The sequence below is a fragment of the Astatotilapia calliptera genome, chromosome 7 (genome assembly GCF_964374335.1).
Source record: "Astatotilapia calliptera chromosome 7, fAstCal68.1, whole genome shotgun sequence".
NCBI lineage: Eukaryota > Metazoa > Chordata > Actinopteri > Cichliformes > Cichlidae > Astatotilapia > Astatotilapia calliptera.
This window is the reverse complement of record NC_137428.1, coordinates 24,277,200-24,302,502: the sequence shown is the minus strand read 5'-3', so window position 1 is coordinate 24,302,502 and position 25,303 is coordinate 24,277,200. Positions and strand designations below refer to the sequence as shown.

The 25,303-nt window shown below is 39.2% G+C and overlaps 1 long non-coding RNA gene across 1 annotated transcript; it reads left to right on the top strand.

The window, feature by feature from the left end:
* Window positions 1-250: 250 nt before the first annotated feature.
* Window positions 251-1,458, top strand: LOC145430023 (uncharacterized). Its single transcript, XR_013910398.1, has 4 exons — window positions 251-365; window positions 455-565; window positions 681-772; window positions 928-1,458. It is a non-coding gene; the product is annotated as an uncharacterized LOC145430023 (long non-coding RNA).
* Window positions 1,459-25,303: the final 23,845 nt, after the last annotated feature.

Here is a 25,303-nt window from a genome sequence, read left to right as displayed (position 1 = left end):
TATTTCCACCAGGGGGTGTTTTCAGAAGTGGTAGGTGGTAAAAGAAGAGGTCAGCAGGAAGATGGCGAAGAGCGACCAAAGACCAAGAAAAAGAGGCAGTCAGGCAAAGATGAAGAGTATTATATCCCTTACAGACCTAAAGACTTTGACTCTGAGAGAGGGTGAGGCATTAAACTGTTGCATCTGTTTCTTTAAAAAATGTGAATGGCTTTGTGTTTTATCCTGTTTTGTCCTGTGTTATGCGTCGACAGGTTGAGTCTTGGTGGAGAGGGCAGTGCTTTTGAACAGCAGGCCTCTTCAGCTGTCCTTGATCTCATGGGAGATGAAGGCGATCGCCTTAACCAGCAGAAGAAAATGATGAAATGGTACAAATTTCCCTATGTTTGACTCAGTATCCACCAAATGGTCATTTCAAACTATAATTTAAAGTCTTTTTTCCCCCTTCTTTTTTTAGGGACCGTAAGAGGAAGCGTTTTGTGAGAGAAACGGGAAAAGAAGACCAGAAGAAGAAGATCAAAACAGACAGCGGTCAGGTTATCAGTAACAAGAAGAACAGGAAGAACTTGTATCCTTCCAACAAAAAGCTTCTCTGTGTGCTGCTCTCAATGACCCTCTTCTCTACTCCTATGACAATATTAAGCTGTACTGTGAAGATGTTGTATCACTTGACAACATGTCAGTTATGAGGAGTGAAGGAAAAAATACAAGATTGATGATACAGGATCTGGATCAGATGGAGAAACAGGCGGAGGAGGCAGGAAGCCAGCAAGAGGTAGGAAGGCATCAAAATGAATAGCACAAACATGTTAAATATAGACCATCAGCCACCATGTTTTAACTCAACTCTAAAGGTAAATACTTCAAGTCCCTCTTCCAGCCTTGCGAGCTATAACCTCCAACCTCTTTGTTGTGTCGTGCCTCTCCCAGGTCGTGGCCGTGGCCGACGAGGTCCAAACGTACAGAGCTCCGGTGACCACAAAGCACGCTCGGAGCTGAAAACAAAGGATCAGATCATGAAGCAGCGCAAGAAAAAGCAGAAGCACCAGTTCCTGCAGGGCGGGGGGATGAGGAAGCTCCGCTCCAAGAACAAAAAGTGGCTCGGAGAAGTTAAAAAGTCAGGTTTTGGAAGGGGTGGCCATAAGAAAGGCAAGCTGAGGAAGAAACTGTGAGGAGGACAGAGGGTTGATGGTGTGGAGGACATCACGAGGAACTGGGTGATAAGCGTCAGAATCATCTGAGAACATCACCAAAGATTTTCCTGGCGCTTTGTGTGACTGTAGATTAAGGAGAAAATCATTTGTGAATCTTTACACTGCAGAAATGCACGTCACTTCTTCCTTGATGGCCTGCTGAACTCTGCGTTTGCCACAGAGTGATGTTTAATTATGATCCACTAACCTGGATTTACTACTTGTAAGCATGTTGGCTGTCTAATAAAAGTGTTTTGGAGTACTGAAATATGTCTTATCAAAATGGTAAAATACAGATATTAAATATTGTGTGCTTAATTTGCAGTTAGTTTCAAAAATCGTCTCGCCCATCTTTTCTTAAAATAAGAGGTGCTCTATAAAAATGACATTAAATTCTGTAAACATGCTCTATTTGCAATTATTTATCATTACTGTTGTCCAAGTGGTCTCATTTCAAAGTTGAAAGCGAGCATCGGAACGGGCAAGAAAGGCGACTTTTAATTGACTTTGAATGTGTTGTGGTTACTGATATCAGATGGGCTGGGTTGAGAAACTGGCTTAGAATTCCTCTTGCCTTCAGCATGGCCACGCCCCTCTGACTTCTGCAATCAACAAGGCATTTTTACCCAGGGAAATGTTTATTTCGCTTTTCAGTTTGGACTGTTCTCTGTAAATTCCTGAGAAAATTTGAGAAGATCAGGAGTGTCTGAAAAACGTAAAACAGCCCATCTGTCACCAACAGCAATGCTGCCTTCAAAGTCACTTAAATCACCTTTTTTTTTTGGCATGTGATTGGCTGATTAGATATTTGCATTCAGAAGCAGCTGAATAGGTTCGTGGATAGTGGGTCTGTATTGTGTTATTGTATATTGTTTTTTTCAGTTATTGCTCTGGTATAGAAGTTTTTTTTTCTTTAAGTAATTTAGTAATTCTAACATCTCCGCTTATGTGAAGTGTAGACCTAATAGTAAACATCATTTACATGTCCAGTTTTCAAATATTTTTAATCTTGTCTGGTAATGTTTTCTTTTGTTTGTAATTCACTTACATTTAGGGAAGGAAAGTTTGAAGAAAGGAAATTTGACGTGTATGTTCTAAGATAACGGTGACATTGACGACCTTTATTATAACTGTATTGGGCATGTTCACTTAATCAACAAAAATAACAAACCAACAAAATAAGAAAGAGAATTAATGTTTTATAAAAAGAAACAATGACCAAGCCATCAGTTACTTTATATGCCTACAATATCCACATTTATTTTTATTAATAAAATTGGAAATGTAAGATATTACTAGATAAATTTACAAAAGAAATTTTAACTTAGTGTGGATTTTAGTATCTGCTTTTTCTCTAATATTTATTGTATTTTTTTTTACATTAAGTCAATTGATTAAAAAAAGGTTTATTTATTTGTTTTTAAAAAGCACTAATCTTCGGGGGTTATATTCATAACTAATAGTATGTAGCAGACTTTTTTCACTCATCAGTGATGCGCTCTTTCTGTCACATGTGAGTGGTTTTTTTTTTACTGTATTTCAATACATCATGTAATTTATTTCCTGCAGAAGATCCAACAGTCAATCATCCGACCAAAGAGACTTCTGTCATTCCTTCAGCTGCTTGGCAGGTGCAAAATATGACCACATGCGCAGCACAAGAAAGAGCAACACAACACAGTCGAAGAGCAGGAGTCCATCTGGATGTGATTATAATGCTCCTGTTGTTTCGGGATGATATGGATACATACCATAATAAGTTACCCATTTATTCATTGCTGCTGGCTCCTGACTCATGAAGACTTGAGGCTTTCAGTTGTCTGTGTGAAAGCAGCTGAAGATGAAGAACAATTGATTGGTACAAACACAACAGAGTAACCATGGAGATGGAGCACTGTCATAGTTCCCAGTAGTGGGCTCTTTATATCACACCCGTTTATAGATCTTTGTGTTTAATGCACTTTTTATAACAGAAGCCAAAACTGAACTTGGCACTCGTGTTGTGATTTAAATCCTGAATGCATTTAATTTGTTAGTAAAACTTTTAGGCTCAGTTACTTGAGAGAGAGAGAAAATAAGGCTGCATATAATTTACCAACTAAAGCAGTGCATACAATATAAAATCTAGCTAAACAATTAACTCAAATAAAATGCATTATATGTCTACATTGAATGTAGCATGTACAAACGTGATTATGCAATATGAAGAAAATATAAGCAATTGTCCATTAACCTTATTTTTACATGCACACACATCTACAAATATTTATTTTGGGCTTTGCAACATGATCATATTCTAGAAAATGTAGATGTATTTGCAGATATTATTATTCATTGTATGTGTATACTTACATGTATATGCACAATAACCATGTACACTGTGTGGAATTTATCTTGTCTATTCAACTCACAATCAGCACATCATAGATATAACGGGGCATAAAAGCCATTCATGCACTTACATACAAAAAGGGGACTTTTAGAATTAAATAAGATCTTTATATTTGTATTAAAAGAACGATTAAAATGAGGCTTACAAAAGTGTGTCACTGGGCAAACTTAATCAATGTGTTATTAAAATTTTGCAGTCCACTGTTTACAGACCAATATTAAGTACCGAATAAAATGTACAGGCAGACAAACTAAACAATGAAGCAATTTAGAAAAAAAAAGTCAAGCTAACTAATCTCCACTTGCTCATAACCAGGAATATGTCTTACTGCATGGAGAATAACATCCAGACAAGGAATTTGAACTGTCTGTCTCCAAAGTATCTGGACTGGAGGAGAGAATGTTGCCTATGATATCAGTTAATCCCCATGCACAGATACTGAACCACAGCCTACCTTTTCTTCATATCCGCATCCTCTGTGAAACCATCCCTCACCCACCTTGTCTATCTCAAGTCCCCACTCCCCGTCCTGGCACTCTCTAGTGCTACAGCGGCTCTCCAGTCATCAGGAACGGCAGCTTTATCTTTGTTTAGAGTTCCCAGGACTAACACAGCATCCACTTGAGATATGACAAGAGCTTGAGCATCAGAGTGCTGCAAGTCATATAACACTAGGATGCATATGTTACACAGTTATACATATATGTGTTTAATTATAGAATTTGACATGCTGCTTTATTAAGCGTAGTTGATTTAAAGCTGCAATTTCTTTTAGCTCTGCAAACTTTGAAGCAGTGCTGCTTATTATTTTGGCACTCAATCTGTTGCGTTCTGTCCTTCTTGATACTGTAAAGGATAGTCTGACTATTGTATTGTATTGTAAACTGTTCTATTGTAAAATACCCTAATAATAAATAAACAAATAAATAAATAAATAAATAAATAAATATTAATGTTAATAAATGCAGTCTATTTAATTTAATCTATTTTTAATTAATATCTTAATTATTATATACAATTATTTTTATGTTACTTTAGTAATACTTTAAATGCATAGATGATGTGCAAAAGTAAAATAAATAACATATACAGAAATAAATGAGGTTAGGGAAACAAAATAGGCTAAATAAATAGAAAAAATATATATATAACATTTTGTAAAGTAATACCTACCTTTATTTTGATTATATTATTTGTTGTATTTAATGGCATAATATTTTACACATTGACTAATTTGGTTAGTTCTTTACTTATTTGTGATCTTGGCAGTTTTGGTCCTCCATATTTGATATCAGAACAATATATTTAGATTTTCTTTCCCCCATAGTTATCTCATTAATCTTAATCTTTTATCAGTGTAATTATCTCTTTGCAGATGTGTGTGTGTTTCATTCCTTCCCAAGCAGCCTTCTTTGCATGCAGTCTGGCTCTCTTCTCTATGTGCTCTCTCCAGTGATAAGATTGCTGCCCTTTCTCAGGCTATCGCTTACAAGGCAAAAGGCCACTTGTGGAATGACAGGGCCAACAGGACTGACATTAACCGCTCTCAGTAATTTTATTTTTCTATGGGGGGAAAAATGCCAACAACTCGTTAAAAGTATAACAACATGAATACCTTCAATGGGGAATTTTCTGTGAGTGTGTGTGACTGTTGTTGTTGTGTTCTTGTTTTATACAGCTTTCAGGGTCTGGCCTGGCAGACTGGGTGGAGCTGAGATGTTGTTGGGTCAAATGCTGGTTAGCTTGGTTTATTGTCAAATTATAATTACAGTGCTGTGGCTTTGTTTTGGAAACAGGCAGCCTATGAAGATGTTTGGAACAACCTGCTATGCAGATGCTTAAAGGGAACCTAAAATTAGCTTGATCACAAGGGAAGGACTGCAGGCTGTCTCGAGCCAGAAATGTCCTAATTAAAATAGAAAGGTCTGTTGGGATTGTGTGCCTGTAAGCCTTTTACTAAGACAAATAGGAACCAGATTGGCATCAAACCAATCTGAATGTCAAAAATCTGAAAGGACTGTGATGAAGTGTTACAAGCTGAAGTTCAGAAATGCGCTGCAGCAGTACCTATTGCAAGCATATTGTGAAAGGAAATACACTTCTTCAGATGCTTCTAAAATCTGTTTACACTTGCATCATATCAAATTGTGTAACAACAAATAAATGAGTTAAACAGCTTAGAATCCTTCAGTCCTGATAATGGAAAACGTCTGAGCCCAATCACACTCGTAGCCCGGCTACAAACTGCACGTGCACTGTCTGACATGTCCTCTGCTTATCTTCAGATTATTAATCGTTATTTGGAAATATTTGAATGAAATGTCAGGAAAACAATTTGTCATCACCGCAGCAATGATTACTTTAATATGTCAGTGACTTTGTGGATTTGAAACATTAAACATTAACTGATGTATGACATAAGCTGTCTAAGCTGAACCCCTTCTCAAATTGCCTCAGTATATGCTCTCTGGAAAGACATGCCGTCTAAAATTCACGATCTTCCAATTGTTATGTACAGAAAATCTGTCACTGCCACAGAGCTGTGTCTCTGCTATGATCTGTTACTGCTGACAAGCTGTAAATCTGGGTGCACCCTCTGCAAAAAGGAAAGAGGCTTTCCAGCTAGGACAATTACATCTACAGCAAGCTGCTAGATGGTGTTTCCACTGCTCGCCTGTGTGCTATTATAGTAAAATGCAGCCAGTATGCAAAGCCTTTTCCCTGATTTGGATTTCTTTTTTTTTTTTTATTACCCTCAGCATCTTCCAACATTCTCTTTATTTTGTGTCACTTTGACCACAAACGCTGAATATAGAGGTTGTTGGGTTGGTTGTGCGTGTTCCAACGTTGAATAGTTAGTTAAATATACAGTTGTAGGCCTTTGGAAATTAACAACACACGTCTGCTGCGAACACATACGTTTAGTTTGTGCACAATTAAGAGCATCTGCATTTTGATTTTTAGACCACTGTGCTTTGGAGAGGGGAAACATGCTGGCACGGAGCCACAGCTCATCATCCCATTGGATTAGGACTCAGAGAGGGTTATTTTTGGGGATGTTCAGGTGCCTGGGTCCCCGTCAGAAAGCCCTTATAAAGAGGTCCTCTCTGGGTGGGTGGAAAGTGAGTTATCAACTCCACTGTCGCTTCTAGATGGGGCCGACTCGTTTGCATCTAGTCAACACCTTCCACCCCTCTCTGGCACAGAACCCGGCTCCCTAAAGTGACCAATGGCCCTGCACCTTTTTCCTTGCATACAATATCCCTCCCCATACCATCATTCATCTGTGGGTAAGCATTAAAAAAACTGCTTACCTACATTAGTTCAGAAGAGCCATTGTGGATTTGATTTCTTTAACTGCAGACTGTCAGTTTGTGCATTTGTATCCCTTTCAACAGTTAACTTCACGTCTATGCATCCTGATCCAGGTCATAAAGCCTTTTGCATTTGACTTAACATGTTGAAGAATAGCATAACCACATCTTTCCATCCTTTCCTCCCCCCTCTACCCTCCTCTCCTTTCCTTGTCTAAGGAATGTTTTCCTAGACTCTCTTTTCACCCTCTGTGAGCTGTCTGTCTCTCTGTGGTTCCACACTTCATTTGTCTTCCACAGGATCAGAGAAACAGTGAAAATCAAAATAATCACTGGACATTGAAGCAGTAGGATGCTTAAAGCAAACCATGGATAACAAGATGACAAAGTTTGTTAAGACAGAGGCTCTCGAGAATCTGGACAGTCCAGACAGTTGTTGTATCTGTTATCCATATTTATCAAGTTCTCGGTTTCTTTGTAAACGCTGAGCACATTCTCTTATATTCACATCATGAATATCTTGTGGTTCATGTTGTAGAGCTTCAAAACATTTGACTTGTGTAATTGTGTTTAGAGTTTTTGCACATTTTATTAAGTGATGAACATGAATTTGATACACATTTAACTTTTTAAAAAATTGAACTTTTTCTACATTTGTCTCTCTAATATTGCATATTATGAACTATAAAAAAAAGATTTTCAAGAAGTTTCTTTATATATTATATATATATCTTGAGATATTTTTAACCCCACCTTATAATAATATGATGTAAGACTAAACTAATACACTCAAGCTCTAGTATATGTTTTTACTTTACATTACTTTTTTGTGGTTAATGTTTTACAGGAAAGGATATCCACACATGCACATACACTCCTGCTATTACCTTAGTCACCAAAAGATGGCGGTATTACCATTGATGGCAGGTCAGACTCAGATGACTGAAAGTCATTTCTGTGAACCCCCACCGTGGCACAAGTTCTGGTTGTTTGTGAGTGATTTTAAAATGAGCACACGTTCAGGCACTGTCCAGTGTGGAAAGGTTTGTGTGTGAGGCCATTCATCAGGGATCCCTGAGAGCTAACAATATTTTGAAAAGTGGCCCCCAACTGTTCATTTGCAGTATGCACTTTGGGGTGTTTGCAGGAGTCTCCTGAAGCCTAATATTTGTACAGCCAGGTGCAGAGTTAAAAGGTTATATTCTTTACATCTGGTGTGTTGAGTAATATAGATGTAAAAGACAGAATGACTTAAAATTACAGTTATGGTGCCTGGAGAGGGGATGAGGAGTGCTGTAACCTTTTCCATAAGTTGAACTAAGGATTGTGATTGGTTAAAGACTATTTTCACATCTCTCACTCCCCCTTGCTTCCTCCCCTCGCCGTCACACCAGACCCTGGATGGCATGCAAGGCCCTGACCACCGCTGCAGCTTGGCGCCAAGAGGGTACAGTGTATGTGTGTATGTGGGTGTGTATGTGTGTGTGTGCTTGCGCGCATGCGTTGTATGCATGAGTCAGTTTTGAGGGCCGAGACCCCGGATATGTTGTGGAAGTGTCCAGTGGACAGGGGCCAGACAGGACACGACCTCCTGGAGGAAGCTCAGCCGACCCTATAGGCCAAATAACTATCAATCAACCCAATTTGTCCCGCCCCCAGCTGACCACTTCAAACGCACGGCAGGATCACACCCGTGGTCAGCTTTTTTTAATCTCTTGTATAAATGACCTCATTTTGTTTAGATCACTTCGTCAAATTGGGCGCTAGTAGAGCTCTAAATATTTAAAAATGGGCAGATTACAGGCAGTTATGTGTTGATTCACCAGAATTCAAGCTTTCTATGTAAAAGCAGAGTATGACATACGTCTGTATCAGTCACCTGTAACTGTTGGACACGATTATTTATTATTATTTTGAACTCCACTGTAATTTAGCAGGGGAACTTTCATTACTCCCAATTCACAGCAACTGCAGATCAAAGATTCTCCTCCTCTGCAGGCTGTCCAGGGTTGAGCCTACGCTTCGGACAAATGACCACCAGGTCAGAAACTCAGTTCCGCTGAGGGTAGAGGCCACGGGCCTGTACTGACCCTGGACTGATGCCACTGTGCTATGAACTGCTTCTTATGGCTTTCATTTTCAAACAAAGCAGTTTGGGTTACTCTGGGTTACGTTTTTGTTCTGCGGTGGCTGCACTGCTATGACAGCTTGGTAAAAAGTCAGCTTTTTATTATTTTCCTTATGCCACAGTTTTTACCCAATACTTTATATTTTATATTAATTGATGTTAATTTTGACATAAAAGTTAAAATAAAAACTTTGCTGCAAGATGTGGCCCACAGGTTTAGCACTATTCCTTCATTCAGGTAATTACAGCAGTCATCTGGATTTTAATTTTCATTTGTAAGTGTTGCTGTGCATTTGTTATCTTCAAACTCAGATTTACTTGTTTGTGCAACACTTTTGTTGCCTGTAGGATGATGTTGCTTTGCTCCACATATACAACCTAAAACAAAGAAACAGGCTAAAGATGCAGAACGAGGACCAGAGTTAGCAGACATATGGATGTCTTACTGTTGTCTGTGTCTGGAGGGAAAGGGCTAAAGGTGCTAATTAACAGGGCTGTCAGTGGTTCCTTGAAGTGAAGTGAACTTGCCGATAACCAGAGTGGCTTGTGGAGGAAAACTGACGGGGCCCTCAAACCATCTGGATCTTGTTCTCCCAAAAACGCCAGGCTGTGGCACAAAATTGTGTATTAGCAATGAAATCTAAAGATGGATATAAAGGCTAATGGGACTTCACTGTGTTTTCTAAGGTAGAAAGTCAGTGTAAGGTAGCAGTGTTGACAGGTGCTGTAGATAAACAAGTAATAAGGTTTGTACAATATAAACTTGAGATTTTTGTCAATTTCATTTGCTTACAACACATTTCTGCCAAAACACAAAGCAAGAAACACAACCGTTACAGCATATGAAATGTGTGAGACCTTATATTCTTGCTGATATTCAAAAATAGCAACAAAAACAGCAAACCCCCCCCCCCCAAATGGTTTGATTTTCCCCCTTTATGTTTCCTTGATGTCTTCAGCGATGGAGCTCGGCTGTGACAGTGTGCTATCCTGTGACTCTGGAGGGTCTGTGTAGCTCATCTCCTTGCAGGTAATCAACCATCATTCTTTCATGAGGCTCTGAGTGTTCAGGAGAGACTCTGGATCTCCCCTGCTGCTTCTGCCAGCAATACATCCTGCTACACGTTAGGAAACATGACAACTGCACTCCCTCCCAGTTCAATGCACCTGAACACACTCCTGTATCTCATGACATGATAGGTCAAGTCAGAGCTCTTTTTGCTGGAGTCCGCTTCAAGGGAGCTGAGAAAGGAGTGGTATAGATTAGGATCTTTACAAAAAACACGATTCTGTTTGGTGAAGCTGAACCGTACTGTAATTAAAATGTACTGTAGAAAAAAAAGGAAAAATAATCCTTAAAGTTTTGTTTTTTCTTTGTCACCTACTCCTCTTATTTATATCAGAAGGCAATAAAATGTACAGAATGAATGTCACTACTTTCAGATTTAGAGAGATCGCTGTAAATATAAGTGACTGGAACTTAAAGGCCTTACACAAAGTAGTGCTGGAGCAGCAGACTGCTCACAATCTAATTTCTGGTGTAAAGCATTTAGCCCATTACATTAACAGGCAGCAAATTCTACAGTGTTGGTTGTTTAAAGTTCAACACCAATGGCTAAAAATGGCTAACATGGTTGCACCATATTGAACACACATATAAATCTGGCTCATTAATGCATACTCATACTTAACTTCATTGTGAAAAATTAGCTTGACACAATGTGGGATTCAATATGCATCTTTAAACATTTTGAATGAGCTGACTTTAAATGTGCATTAAGGGATTTTAATAGAAGCAACTACACAATGCTTCATTTAATTTTACCATAAGCAGCACCTCTGTCTTTGCATTTAATGTAACAGTAATCTACTCTAATCTAATAAAACTATAAACCAGTTATAGGTGGCAAAATGTTACTGGAGATTTATTATTATTATTATTAACTAAGAAATTGTCACATTCAAAAATACATTCTCAAGTATATATATTCATATATATATATATATATATATATATATATATATATATGAATATGAAATATGATTGAACCGATAAGTTAGAGGGGTTAGAGAAATGAACAAACAGCATTTGCTATGTTCCTGCTGTTCACTGCTGCATACATAAAATGATTAAAGTAAAAATAAAGAAGTCTTATGTTAATGTGTCACCCTCACTCTCAGAAGCACTCCCTGTGGGTGCCTGTTTAGCTTACAGGGGGAGCAGGCAGCCATTTGCCCCAAGGCTGAATGCCGCAGGCCAGGTTTGACTCTGACTCCTTTGCTGCATGTGTTAATCCATTTCCCTGGCTACTTTTCACTACGCTATTTAATAAAGTCAAAAAGGCCAAAAAAAAAACTATGTTAAAAAAAGCTCTGCCCTCTTCTTGCACCTTTTATGTTGTCACGAGTGATTATATTTCTGCAACTTTTCAGCATTTACAGGCTTTGTTGTGCCTTCACTTTGAGATTCTGCTTTTAAACGTGATCTCTGACTTTATAAACTGGTCTTTTTGGATAAACTGCAATTCTTGGATTTATTCAAAAGTCTGGTCTAGATGAACCAATTAAAGTGATCAGAAGATGAGACACATAAATCATCAGTTCAAGTTAGTATTCTGGAAAGTGCACACGCATAACAAAGCACACCTTACTTCTCTGATTGGCAAGTTATTGCTTTTGTTCCTCTTTATGCTGTCAGAAGCAAATTCATTGCATAAAGATTAATTTACATTTTTCCCCCCTCAATGACTGACTTACAACTGACAACCAGCACACAGCACGTCCACTTTATTGGCTCTTCCATGAACCAAGAACTGTCCAGAATGGCAAATCTTTTTACAGGACGCCTGCTGTTTTCACGCTTGCTGTATGCTTGAAGACTTACTGCAGTCTCTTTTTCTTTTCTCTCAACTTATCTCATCGCTTCCATATATTTTTAGGATTAGGTGTGGGTATATTGTGCCTGTGTGTGTTTGCGTGCACACATCATTTGTGCGCCTTTGTTCGTGAGACATGGTTTTATCAGTGTAGCTCAGTGGTTAAACAAAAATGGTTGAAATGATATCCAGAGCTCAGACATCAAACACCAGAGGCCAGTTGAGTTATGGCGCATCGATCGACTGCAAGAACAAAGGGAGGGGGGGGGTTTAACGGGATGGAAATCGTGGAAGAAAGAGATAGATGAAGTAGACAGAAGACAAGCAGCCCAGTCTGCAGGCAGATTCTGTTTGGGGTCTGAGGCTCTGGGGTTTATGTCAGTCAGGATCTGGAGGAAAAGTTGCTCCCTTGAGAAAAAGAATGGAAAGAAAAAGAGAGAGAGGGATGCAAGCGGATGTGTGGGGCACTAAGAGTCTAGATGACAGGTGACATTAACCAGGTGCCCTCCTGGCCCAGCTGTCAATTCATCACTTTCCCTTCTTCTCCTCAACAATAAAACTTTAAGAATGTTTAAAAAAAAAAAAAAAACATGGGCCAAAGTCAGGTGCTGCATTCGAGCATGCACGGCTGCTGAGTTTCTGTCTGCCTGTGTCTGTTTTTCTAAGCTGTTACAGTCGGGTATGGGCACATGTCTGGATGTTGATGAATAACCAGACCCTCTTTAGTTATCTTCACTTCCTTTCAGAGTTTCAAGTGAGAGCCAGATGTAGCTATTTATCTTAATCTTACCTCTCATTCAGATGAAGTTTGATGCCATTTCTCTTTTCATTAAATTATCAAGCATTAGGACAAGTTGTTATTAGGTGAAAAAAAAAATCGGGACGTTCTGAGTACATTTTCACCATATGTTTAAAATGCCAAAGCAAAAGACAAATGCCCGCAAAAAAAAAAAATTGCGGTAGACTTAAATAATCTGGACGCTGTATGACAAAAGATGTGTGACCCCAGGAAGCTGCTTCATGTACACATAAAGATTTAATTTACTGTAGTAATATTCAAGCTAATGCATTTAAGATGTACTTGAGAAAAACCTTTCGAGACAAAGACAGCCTGAGTGTTGAGTCAGAGGAGATGGGGCTCCTCACACCATTGTAAATAGACGACTGTATAATACATCATAAATCATTCAACACGCACCACATTTGACTAACTCATTGTCTGCCCTAGTCTTATGTGAGTTTTTAAATACAGATCTATAATAATACTTACAATAATACCAATACTACTATTAAAAATAATAATGGTAATACTAATGAACAGTGTTGGTACTGGGCAATTTTAGGAAGTAGAACGCAGTAAAAACACAGCAAACTTCAGTTCCTCCAAGACGTTATTAATTTGTCTCTAGCACCACATATTGACAGCGTGCACTCTTGTTGTGTGCAATTAACAGAGTTTACATGGTGTCATCCTCAGTGATGACAGACCACAGGCTATGAAAGCTCTCTGACAAGGAGCATGGCTCATATATGTGGATCGTTCAGGACGTGTGAGTGTTGCAAAAAGATGATCAAAACCACATTTTATTAAAAAAATTGGTGAGGGAGTGTCAAAGACGCTCACGTGTCCGTGAGTCATCTCTCAGAGCAGGCTCTTCTCTCCCTTCCCTAACCGCTTGGAAGGGAGAGAATGGGCCCATTAAAGAAAAACGATAAAAACATGGAAATGAACTAATGACACAGGCTTTTGTTATGTTTTTGTTATGTTGCTGCATGTTATATCTACTCCGTTTGATTTCATCTCTCTCTCCTTTAACTTAGAGGCTAAAATGTAAAAACATGACTTTGGAGTTTCAGCACCTTTATGAAATTATGTTGTTCATCACTTTTGTGGATGTTTCCTCTTCTTCATACACTAGTAATTAAAACCATGAGGTCTTGGATATTGTTCTTCACACGGTTGCGTCTCACAGCACATTAAACATTGAAGAACGCAGCTGAAAAGGTTTGTGGTGTGTTCAGACAGCGGTAATGACCTGGGCGAGTGAAGAAGAGAGGACTCCTGTGTGCACAAGTCTGTGCAGAAAGGCGCATGGCTAAAGCACATGTACGTGTGCTCACAAGGTGGCTGTATTGTGCTGCAGTAATTGATAATAAACAGGTCTCATAGAGGGGATTTTTATTACTTTTCCAGTCTTGTTAATTCAGAAAAGAAATGTTTGGTTCTTTCCCCCCTCTTTTTAACTGAGGTTCTTGTTGGCCAGCTCCATGAACGTACCTTTATTATGGGCACCGGTGGTCAGGCTGCTTTAACTGGCTCTGTCAATAACAGAGGCGGAAATCTGGTGGCTGCCATGTCAGGTCCAACACTGCACAGAGTGTTCAATAGGGAATAGTGCGCCTTAAATGAGAACTGTGCAGGAGTTTTTCTTTTCCGCCAGCTGTTGTTTATTTTACAAAATATACAGAAATAAAATAGAATTTTACTCTAATGACAAAGTAAGATAAGTTTGTGAGCCGGCTAGGATAGATAATAGATTTGCAGTCCAAAAAAACAAACATTACATAACTGAAGGTTTCTGTGAATTGTCCCATTTCATGCAAATGAACAACTGAGTTTTGTATTCTTTCAGTTAAGCATGTAACAACCATTATCATATAGTTTCCAGCTGAATGGGTTTGGCTGTATGCATGAATACATTAAAACAATTCACTGCAATCACACACATTTTCAAGTAGTATTTCTTACACTCACCATTATTCATGTTGTTTGTGTTGGCTGTGGGGGTGGAATTAAAAAAAAGTTTTTATAGTACTTTATAAATCAGCTATAGCCAGTCAACACTGGTGTTTGTTGTCAGTATTTTCTGTGAAATCAACCGTCCAGATTGCCGCCCTTTGTGTTGGGGATTGAGGTTGAACGGTGGGTGGGGGGTGGCAGGAAGAGCGGAGGGCTGGGAGCGAATTCTTGTCCAAACATTCTGCACGCGGATTTGTATTCATTGCACCCCTGCTGCTATTGATATCATTACGCAGGGTGCTCATGCTGCGAGGAGGGGCCTGGGACTGGCAACGGGGAGGTCATGGAGCTGCAGGCCCTAACGAGAAGTGACACTGGCTCCAGGTCGGCCAAGCATCTACCGGATTTCAATGGGAGCCGCACTTTCCCAGTCAGCGCATTAGATCAAAGATCATTACCTGCTAATCAAAACACATGAACATAAGGGGCTTCCCTTCTTCCAGCCTTTCTTTGGAGGAGATGTGCTGGTAAACGAAGGAGGAGACAGGAGCAGCTACTAGACTGGATGGAGCTCCATGGCCCCATGAAAATGGACACTGCACTGAGCCTATTACTTCCTGGACTCATTCAGGTGCCTTGGCTGACCAGCTTTAAACTAATGGTTTAAAGAAACATTGCCACAAAATCAGATTAGGTTACATTTCATTGCTATTAAAGCTTAAACAAAATTCACTGAGTTCTTTATGAATGAGATGCATCATCAGTAGCTTCCATCATACTTGAGACGGACTCACGTGGGATATATTGGGATGTGTGCGTCTGTTTGCATCTGTGTGGCTATTTTTAAACCTTTTGTCTCTGTACTTGCTTCATCACTATCATTACAGACTGCGTTCAGTGAGCTGCTCTTTGCCGTAAGACTTGATTGCAGCACTTGTCCCGATAGGAACAGACCTTTTTGCTTCTTTAGATAGCTTTGCAGCCAAAGAATGCCTTTGTTTCAAATCATAGAACCAACATCTGATTAAAGACAGTACAGAAAAAGTTAGGCAATATTTCTGTCTTACACTCTCCTTTAGTGCACGAGATCCCTCTGGGATGTTCACAATATTAAGTTGTGTTGTCCGCTTACATCGCTTGAAGTGTCTCAGCAGAACTGGAGTAAAGGGGTGGCAGAAAATACGTCGCTTCTGGGTAGAGGCCTGGGTTTTTAAATGTCAATCCCCCCTTGGTCAACATGGGACAGAACAAGAACAAGTGACTACAGAGAGGGGGAGCAGTGGAGGATATTTTGCTGCCGTACTAAAGGCTCCATGGCCCATTAATCGTTTGTTTGAGTTTCCGCCCCGGCGAGCATGTCATGTCTCTATTAGAGAGGGTTTGTTTCTTCTTCCTGTCCGTCTCTTGGCAGCAGGGGGCTCTCATACATCTCATTTGGCCACGTACTGCTGTCTGGTGCCAGGCAGGCTGCCCTGCATTCTGTACGTGTGTGCACAAATTTGTATATATGTGTGTATTTGTGTGTCCAAATGTACGCTGTGAATTTCATGTTTTTAGACTACTCATTCATTGAGGTGAACTTTAATGCTATTTGAGCTAGTAGGGTATGTTTCCAATGTGATCTGCTGCACACAGCAAATCCCTCCTAAATACTGTTGTCAGTTACTTAATCCTTCCGACTACTGCAATTCATGGATTACTCATAATTGGATTACTTTTGTTATTTTATTGCCTTTGTTTGCTCCGGTAATATGCAAAACAAATTATTATATATCCATATAAATTTTCTCTAACTTCAGCGTCCATGCTGCTAAATGTTGAAGTTGCAAAGGGCTTTTTGATAGTAATAGCTGAAAACACTTAAGCTGGGGCAATAAAAATGAAAGAACACTTATTCACTGAGCGTCATACTTTTAGACTTATTGTGAGCTATGGTGGACGTAATACTATGTTGAAAGTTGCAGTTAAAAATCCACAGTTTTAAACTTAAGGAGAGTGATGATTGAAGGACGACTTCATTAATTCAAGAACTGGATACAAAGTCAGTTATTGGCAATTGCTGTTGCTTAATTTGGCAGTTGTTTTACTTCTTAGATTACATGCTGTATGAATTTTCCTTGGAGCAACCAAAGTCACAGGAGCAAAAGCTCAGTATAATTTTTTTGAAATATGGTATTTCTTCTGCAGACATATTCTGGGTGGAATGCTGAGAAACAACATTCCAGTGAGTCTGCTGACTTCCTTACTGAGTCTTCAGTGCAGGAGCAAAGCGACTCTGCTGCTGCCTATCTTGATGTTAGTTTGACCGTTGACCTAAGACTATGCTGCAGACATCAGACTGGTGACCTGTCAAGCAGGCCCCTTTATTCCCGTGACCTGCGAAGCTTTCCCCTTTAAACTGAAATATGGCTGCCAAGCCTGCAGAAGCCGGCCAATTAGAAAGTGGAAAGAAATCAGAGTGGCACAATGAGCCGAGACTAATAGAGTCCTCTTTATCTGCCGCCTGCCCGTCTGAATGCCTCCCTGCTCTCTTAATGCCCTCAACACTCCTGCTGCCATTCTACTGATTGCCTCTGTGCACAATTGGAAAAATGTCAATAAGATCTGTTCATTGTGATTGATTATTCCTGCTTTTCTTTAAAACAATGCTCAGCAGCTCTATGTACAGTGCCACAAAAAAGCATTTGCCCCTTCCCGATTTATCTTTTTTTTCTTTTTGCATGTTTGTCAGACTTACATGTTTTAGAGCATCAGACAAAGTTTAATATTAGACACCAGTAAACCAAGTAAATACAGTAGAGTTTTAAAATTATTTCATTTATTAGGCTTAACATTTTTGGGAAACCCCCTTTTTTCACTTGTCACACTTGTTGATTCAAGAAATCACTAAAATTGAACCTGTCTGACAAAGTGGAGTAGGCTAAAAGATTTTAAAATGATAGACATGATGTCACAAGCCAAAGTCATTGACATATATTAGTCTGAAAAAGGTTACAAAGCCATTTCTAATCTTTTGCTATTGTCCACAATTGGACAAAACACAAATGGAATAGTGGCGATCCTTCCCCGGACTAACCACCCACAAAAATTTCTCCAAGAGCACATCAACAATTCATCCAGAGGGTCACAAAATAACCCACAACAATATCTAAAGAACATCAGACCTGAAGAACTCCAGGTCTCACTATTCTCAGTTAAGGTTCATGATTCAACAATAAGAAAGACACTGGGAAAAATGGCATCCATTGGAGAGATCCAAGGTGAAAACAGTCCTGACCACAAAAAAGGCAATGCCTTATTTTTTGCCAGAAAACACATCTTGATGATCCACAAGACCGCAAAATGAGTCAAAAGCTGAACATCTTGGAAGGTTTGAGCCCCGTTACATCCGGTGTAAAACTAACACAGCATTTTATAAAAAGAACATCACACCATTGCTCAAACATGGTGGTGGTAGTGTGATGGTCTGGGGCTCGTTTGCTGCTTCAGGACCTGCATGATTTGCTGTAATTGTTGGAACTATGAATTCTGCCCAGTTCACGCCCTGAAACTCAAGCTCCCTTTGGTTATGCCGCAGGACAATGATCTGAAATGCACCAGCAAGTCCAGCTCTGAATGGCTCAGAAACAAAATAAAGGTTTTGGAGTGGACTAGTCAAAATCCTGTTTGATTAAGATGCAGATCTTAAACAGGCCCTTCATGCTTGACAACCCAACAATGTGGCTGCATTAAAACAATTCTGCAAGGAAGAGTGAGCCAAAATTCCTCCACAGCAATGTTAAAGACTCATTACCAGTTATTGCAAACGCTTGATTGCAGTTCTTGCTGCCAAGGGTAACACAACCAGTTATTAGGTTTAGGGGCAATACATTTTTTCTTTCTTTCTTATATTTAGCAGGGACAACACATGTTAATGAGCATCAACATACCAAGCGTATAAAGTGTAAACATGCCAGATTATAGCAAAACTACTAATTTACATCTATAGTCCCAGGACAGGTCACATAAAACCTTTTCATATGCCGCAGTTCCTTTAATACATGAAGTCATCACTTAAAAACTGCACTTTTATATTCACTCAGGTTATCTTTGTCTAGTATATACAAACAATATTTGTTTGATGATCTGAAACATGTTCATGTTTCAGACTAACACTGTATATCACAAACATAGAGTAACACAGGTAGCAGAGATTGTCTAAATCATGGATAATGTCAAAGAGATTGGCCTGGGGGGGGGGGGGGGGGGGGGACACAAGACCAAATGTTACAGAAGAAAATGAAATAAGAATGTTAGAAACTGACAAATGCAATAAATTGTTGGCATCCAGTCAGGCAAACCGCGGAGGCAGCGGTTGAAATGATTATGTTCCTTTAGTATTCCCCTTCATTAAGTAACTTCATCATGATCATATGCTTGTCAGCCATCCAGTTGCCACAATATACTATACTGTGATGAAAAACACAAAACTGTATAACACAATAAAGCTCATTGAAAATAATATGAGGGTTTGTAATCTTGTTTTCATCTAGAAATCTGAGATAATCCAAAATGCATTTTTTATTGTTTCTTTAATGGAGTACTTGAACAACCTCAATACCCACAACAATGCTGTATGACTCAGGATTTTGTTTTTAATGATTCAAATTCAAATATAAACTAAAACTGAGTGTGGTAATTCATTAACAACATCATATTTTTACATTTTTGTCTGTAAGTTTAAAAGCCTATCCAAATGTCTATTTTTTGTTTTGGAAAAAAGTCAAACCCCTTACAAAACTATGAAAGAATTTTTATTATTATTATTTTAATATTCACTATTTGAATAAACTCTGCATATATTAAGGGCATATTATTAATGATGGATTTAAACTTTCACTTGTTTTATAAATTATCTGTTCAAGCCACGAATTTATATGAATCGTTAAAAGTTTTTAAAACTGTGACACTCCTGCAGCTGAAATATCTTTTATTGCTGGAAGTTGTCTGTGTGGTCCTTGTTTTTCTGTTTGAGGTGGCCAGTCCCAGTTCCTCGTGTCTTTACTCTTCCTTGAATGTCACCGATTTTTCCTGATGCGTTAGCAAAGACAAACAAGGTCTACTTGCACATGCATTTTTATTTTCTCCCCTCTGATCTTATTTACTTCCAGGACTTTTCCTCTTTCTTTTTGCACTTAAAGCAAGTTTGCATCCTTAAGCAGCTTAGGGATGCTGCAGTCAGCAAGGACAATTGTCTCAGTTTAAAAACAAGGACACTCATCTCTGGAGGTGTTTTCCTGAATGACCTGGTACACATTTGAGTAACTTGTTCAGTGGCGGTGTCCTTTTATCACAATTCCCACAGGAGAATGAAAGAGTGCCACCAAAGGCAGCAGAGTGTCCAGAGCTTAGGAAAACTAGGGACAAAATCAATTGCTTACTAGAGTGGAAGTATTGTAGACTGTAAGCTGAAATTTCTCACCTTGTTCTGAAACCCAGCTAACCTTGCCCCCATCTCCACCATGTGCTGGATTGATATCTGTTGCGCTTGTAGATGTAGATGTTGTTTTTCGATTGCAAACCTAAATTAAGGAGTGTCTTGACTTTAAAGTTTCTGTCCCGGCTTGCCCATCATGCAAAACTGAAAAACACCAGCAAAAAGTTATAAATTTATTGAAAGGCCAAAGAAAAGTATCCATATTGTGTAACTGCATTTATTGTACTTATTACAGATTGCTATTGTGGTTGTAACAAGTATTACAAAAGCAAAGAGGCAAAAGAGCTATGTTAAACCTTGTAGGCCATAAATGTGCATTTAGACTGGGTGTTTCACAATTTATGGAGAGTGACTTGCTTCAGCCTAATGTGGCCATTCTCATTTCATCCTTAGTTAAATTTTTCTATGGATCCCACGCTCTGCCTGTGAGTACAGTATTATGCAAAAGTCTTGAGCCACACCTGATTTCATGAAATTTAGCTAGGAAAATGGCAGATAGGTACAATGATTTTTTGAAATGTGCAAACATGGCAATTAATTAAGCATATGAAGCTGTGCATAATGAACTCTCTTAGACAAACGTGTTTGTAATTTCTTTGAGTAGTCTTCAGGAATAGTTCTCCAGGCTTCTTTTACAGACATTCAAAACTCTTCTTTTGATGTTGGCCTCCTTTTTATTCATTCTCTGTGAAGATGATCCTCACTGCTTTAATAATGTTGAGGTCCAGGCGCTGGGGAGGCCAATCCATGGTCTATTCAGGTATGCTTTTATGGGGTTGACAATAAGTTTAAAATTGCCATTATTCTGAAAAACGAAGCCGATCAAACACTTTCCAGATGATATTGCATGGTGGATCAAAATCTGGTGGTATTTTTCTCTGTTTGTAATTTCATCAGTTTTGACTATGGCAGAGGATCCACCGTGTTTCACAGATGGCTGTAGACACCAGTAGCTGTATTTCTCTCCTGACCTCCTCCATATTAATTAATGACATTTTAAACCAAAACATTTTATTTCAGTTTAATCACTTCATAAAACCTGTTGCAATTCATTTCTCAGGTCTGGTCTTTGCTGGATTTTTATGTATATTTTAAAGACTGGTACAAGGACTGAAATCAGGATGAGTAAAAAAAAAAAGCAGCCAATATCCAAAGAAAGACTTTGAAAGACATTCAGGAAGTCTGAAGAACCATTGCTCAAGACTACTTAAAAAAATGACACCAGTCTGGCTCCTTTTAGAATATATAAAGAAATGCTTGGTGACTCAAGACTTTTGCACAGTACTGTATGTATACACACTTCTCCTGCTGAATGTATTTCACATGTCAGATAAGTGCATCACATTGATGGAAAGCAGGCTGGGGTATTTTTACCTCAGGATCCACTTCTGTCTGCTGACCAAGATAATAAAGATGGACTCAAGCAAAGATTACGAGCGAGCTCTCCCAGTTCACTCTTAGTTTTCATAGCATCCTCATTAACTTGAAGGCACTTTGTTAGCTACTTGTAAAGTGCTATTCTTTAAACACATATATATCACCTCGGTAATCACACAGCACTCGAAGGTTTTGTTGCCATGTTAATTTGCTCTATGTTGCACCTTTTTCATGCATTGAACTTAGTTTGTTCATCGCTGTTGGCGATCTAATTGAAGGACATAAAATTATTTGAATTTTGGTTCCCTGGATTTAAAACAATGTATAGTTAAGTTAGATCTCAAATAAACTAAGAGTATTATAATATATTGGGTTACAGTGAAGCTTGTCTGTTTCTTTTCTATTAAAAAAAAAAAATCACAGTCATTTACCTACATCACCTGAAATGATCTAATACAGGGGTGGGCAATTCCAGGCCTCGAGGGCCGGTGTCCCTGCAGGTTTTAGATGTGTCCTTGAACCAACACAGCTGATTTAAATGGATAAATTACCTTCTCAACATGTCTTGAAGTTCTCCAGAGGCCTGGTAATGAACTGATCATGTGATTCAGGTTTGTTGACCCAAGGTGAGATCTAAAACCTGCAGGACACTGGCCCTCGAGGCCTGGAATTGCCCACCCCTGATCTAATACCATACACCTTTGAGCATTAAACTGTTGCCATATTGTGGGTGCTCAAGTAGCCATTTATGCTCTAAGTTCATATTTGTGCTTGCTGTTCTTTGCAGTTGTTAGCAAGATCTGCACTCCAACTAACCAACTTCCTCTTAGCTATCAGGTTTGTAAAATCTTCAAGTGAAGGCTGCACTTTAACAGTGGAAATTGCTTTTGATAAATAGATTTTACTACTAAAAACCCCCCAAAACTCTAAAACAGCTCCAAAAACGTTTGATTAATTTACTTCATACATTTCTTATCTTAATCTACCTAAAACCTAAATACACATGCATTTGTTTTAAAGGTCCATATTCTTCCATTTTTGTTCCATGTTTTAAATGATAAACCCCCTAACCCTTGTCAGAGTTTTTTTTTCCTCAAAACTTGAGAGCCAGCGATATCACTATTCTCTCACACCAGCACTCTACACATTGTCACTGTTTTTCTTTTGTCAAGGTGGCCCATGTTTCAGCACCCAATCTCCAGAGCAGATCCAACAACAAGAAGGAGGGTCAAGAGGGAAAGTGAGTCTTGAAAGAGTGCATCGCTTAACCTTGACATTGGGATTGCATTTCTCTAAATGTGTGTGTGCAACTACAGCTGCTCCGCTTGCCACTTCAGAGAGTGTTTACATTTTTGGAGAGGTCTTTATCTCCCCCAAGCCTGGGGTCGCTCTGGGTGAGTTTATACAGCAAGTACACACACGTGCACACACAGACGAGCACGCACACACACACACACACACATACACATTTTGTAGTTCATCGTGAGCCTCCCATAGAGTGACTAAAGGGAGAGTGCTGTCACACACTCATCCATCTCAGCTATATACTGGGCCAATGCCGGGTTTAGAAGTTCGCTCTCTGAGAGCCCAAACAGAGCAGAAGTAGGTTACCTACAGTCTGGATAATAGAGGGTAAAAAAAAAAGATTGTATAAACTACACTAGTAAGAGTATTCATAGACATAACAGGGAATTTCGACTTTCTACTTAGACTTTAATGATGGTAGCAGACCTCATAAATCACCAGATTTTCTAAAAAAAAAATAAAAAAAAAATAATCAGAAGCCCATCATTTTTCAGATTTCTTCCAAAAAAGCTTTCATTAGCTACTCTGGTCACTTATAGCACATGCATCACCAAGACCAAACAAGTATAATCTAAATGGCACGTAGAGATTAGCGTGTGTTTGCGTGCAGCATTTAAAGGCCTATTTATCATAAGTAGTGTCTGTCGGTTGTCCTATCAGTGAGTTTAGCCATTTATTGTCCTTTCAGAGCCATCTGTCTTGATAGGCTGCTTCTTTAAGATATGGAACCGTGGGGTGTCTTCCATACTGTTACTGTCAGCTGTCAAGTACCTAACCATCAACCAATGCTTTCAATATGCAAATGAAATTCTAGTAGTGGGTGCAAAGTTATTTAAGTAATAACTTCATGCTTGATCTGAGGAGTTACTAAAGAAATGAGTATTTACCAAGCATTTAGCCAACAGGCCAGCTTGTTAGCAAAGAACGGGAATGAAAAAGACCACCAACATGATATCAAAGAAGACTCTCTCTCTTTCTCTCTCTCTCTCTCTAGCTCGCCACACACACATACACACTCATACGTTAACAAATGTGTGACCTTTTCCACTTGCATAGATAATAAGCTGTTACAAAAACCAAACAACCTGTCAGTGATAAGATAAAAACAGAACAGCTGATTCACAGACACACAAAAGGCTTGGCAATCATTAGCGCTGTAACCTAGCCTTCAGTTTTACAGTGGTGTTAAATTACACCGCGAACCAAATCAGCAGCCCTGAGGAGCTCAGCTTTCTTTTTCAGAAGCTTTCAGATCGAGCAATCTCTCTTCTTAACTTTTTGTGCCATTCCTCTACTGCTCACTTTGAACCCACACTACTTTTTAACCCAGCACTCTTTTATCTGGTGAATGTTGCTGCTGACTAACTGAGAACCCTCAAGACTTGGCGTACAAAGCAGAAAAACAGACAAAAACAGAAACACAAACTGGTATGGATCCAAGGGAACCTACTGGTGAGATATTGAGTGTTTGTCTCCTCAAGGGCCCGCCTCTATCAAGGTGATTCATCGCAGAGGACCTGACTAACTGTGAGGGGTGCGATGAAAGTCCATCTCAGATGATGGTTTTATTGATGGCATCAAGTCACACGTCGGCCTCTGTGGAGGTGCTACGCTGGCTGCTTTGCCTGGCTGGTGGGAGAGGGAGACACAGAGTCAAAGCAAAGGCAAAAGGGGAAGGGTGTGCTTGGCGGTGCATGGCACACAGACGGGCCATATTGTCTCTCCAAGCGCAACATGCAGACACTTGCATTTAGGGAGATCAATACCTTGCCACAAGAAGCTAAGAGTGCCTCTGGAGGATAAAATGCATCGATTTGCAGCTGGTGTTAATAGAGAGGGGCGATGTATTTGGTATTCTCTGTTATCTTTTTGGTTTTTAAAGCAAAATTGACCCAGTCCCATAAGAGACTGGTCCATTCTTGCCACCTTGTAATGTAGTTACAATATTAAAAACGTAAAAGATAATACAATTATCTCGAAAGACTTTATAGTAGTTGTTTGTAACCATTTTAGAAAAAAACTCATCATAAATTAAATAAAACAGTGAATCTAAATATAAAATAAAACCCAGACTTCAGCAAACTATAAACATGAAAAGCCACAATATTTACATTTGTTTACAGATTTAACTTAATTTAAATGAACTACTTTCACAAGGATGTGGCACACTTGATAAACCAGCTTACCGTCCCAAACTGTGATGGCCCCATACTGCTTCCTCTAGACTTATTGACCTGCTTTGCTGGCACACTGTCTCTCAAGACATAGATGGGTCAGACAGTGTTGTTGCCTGAGTACCCTTAGGTTCAGTTACTCTGTGGGCACAGTATTGATCCCCCAGCAGTTACGGAGCTCCCTGTTGAGTATTTCTATAGATGAATGGCAGCAATCTTGTAGTGTCCCATAGTTAGCACAGAGTGCGGCAGGGTTTTCGTGCCAGGGTGTGGTACATTGTTGTCGCTGTGATGATTAATCGACAGATTTGTATGATCAAATTATTTATAC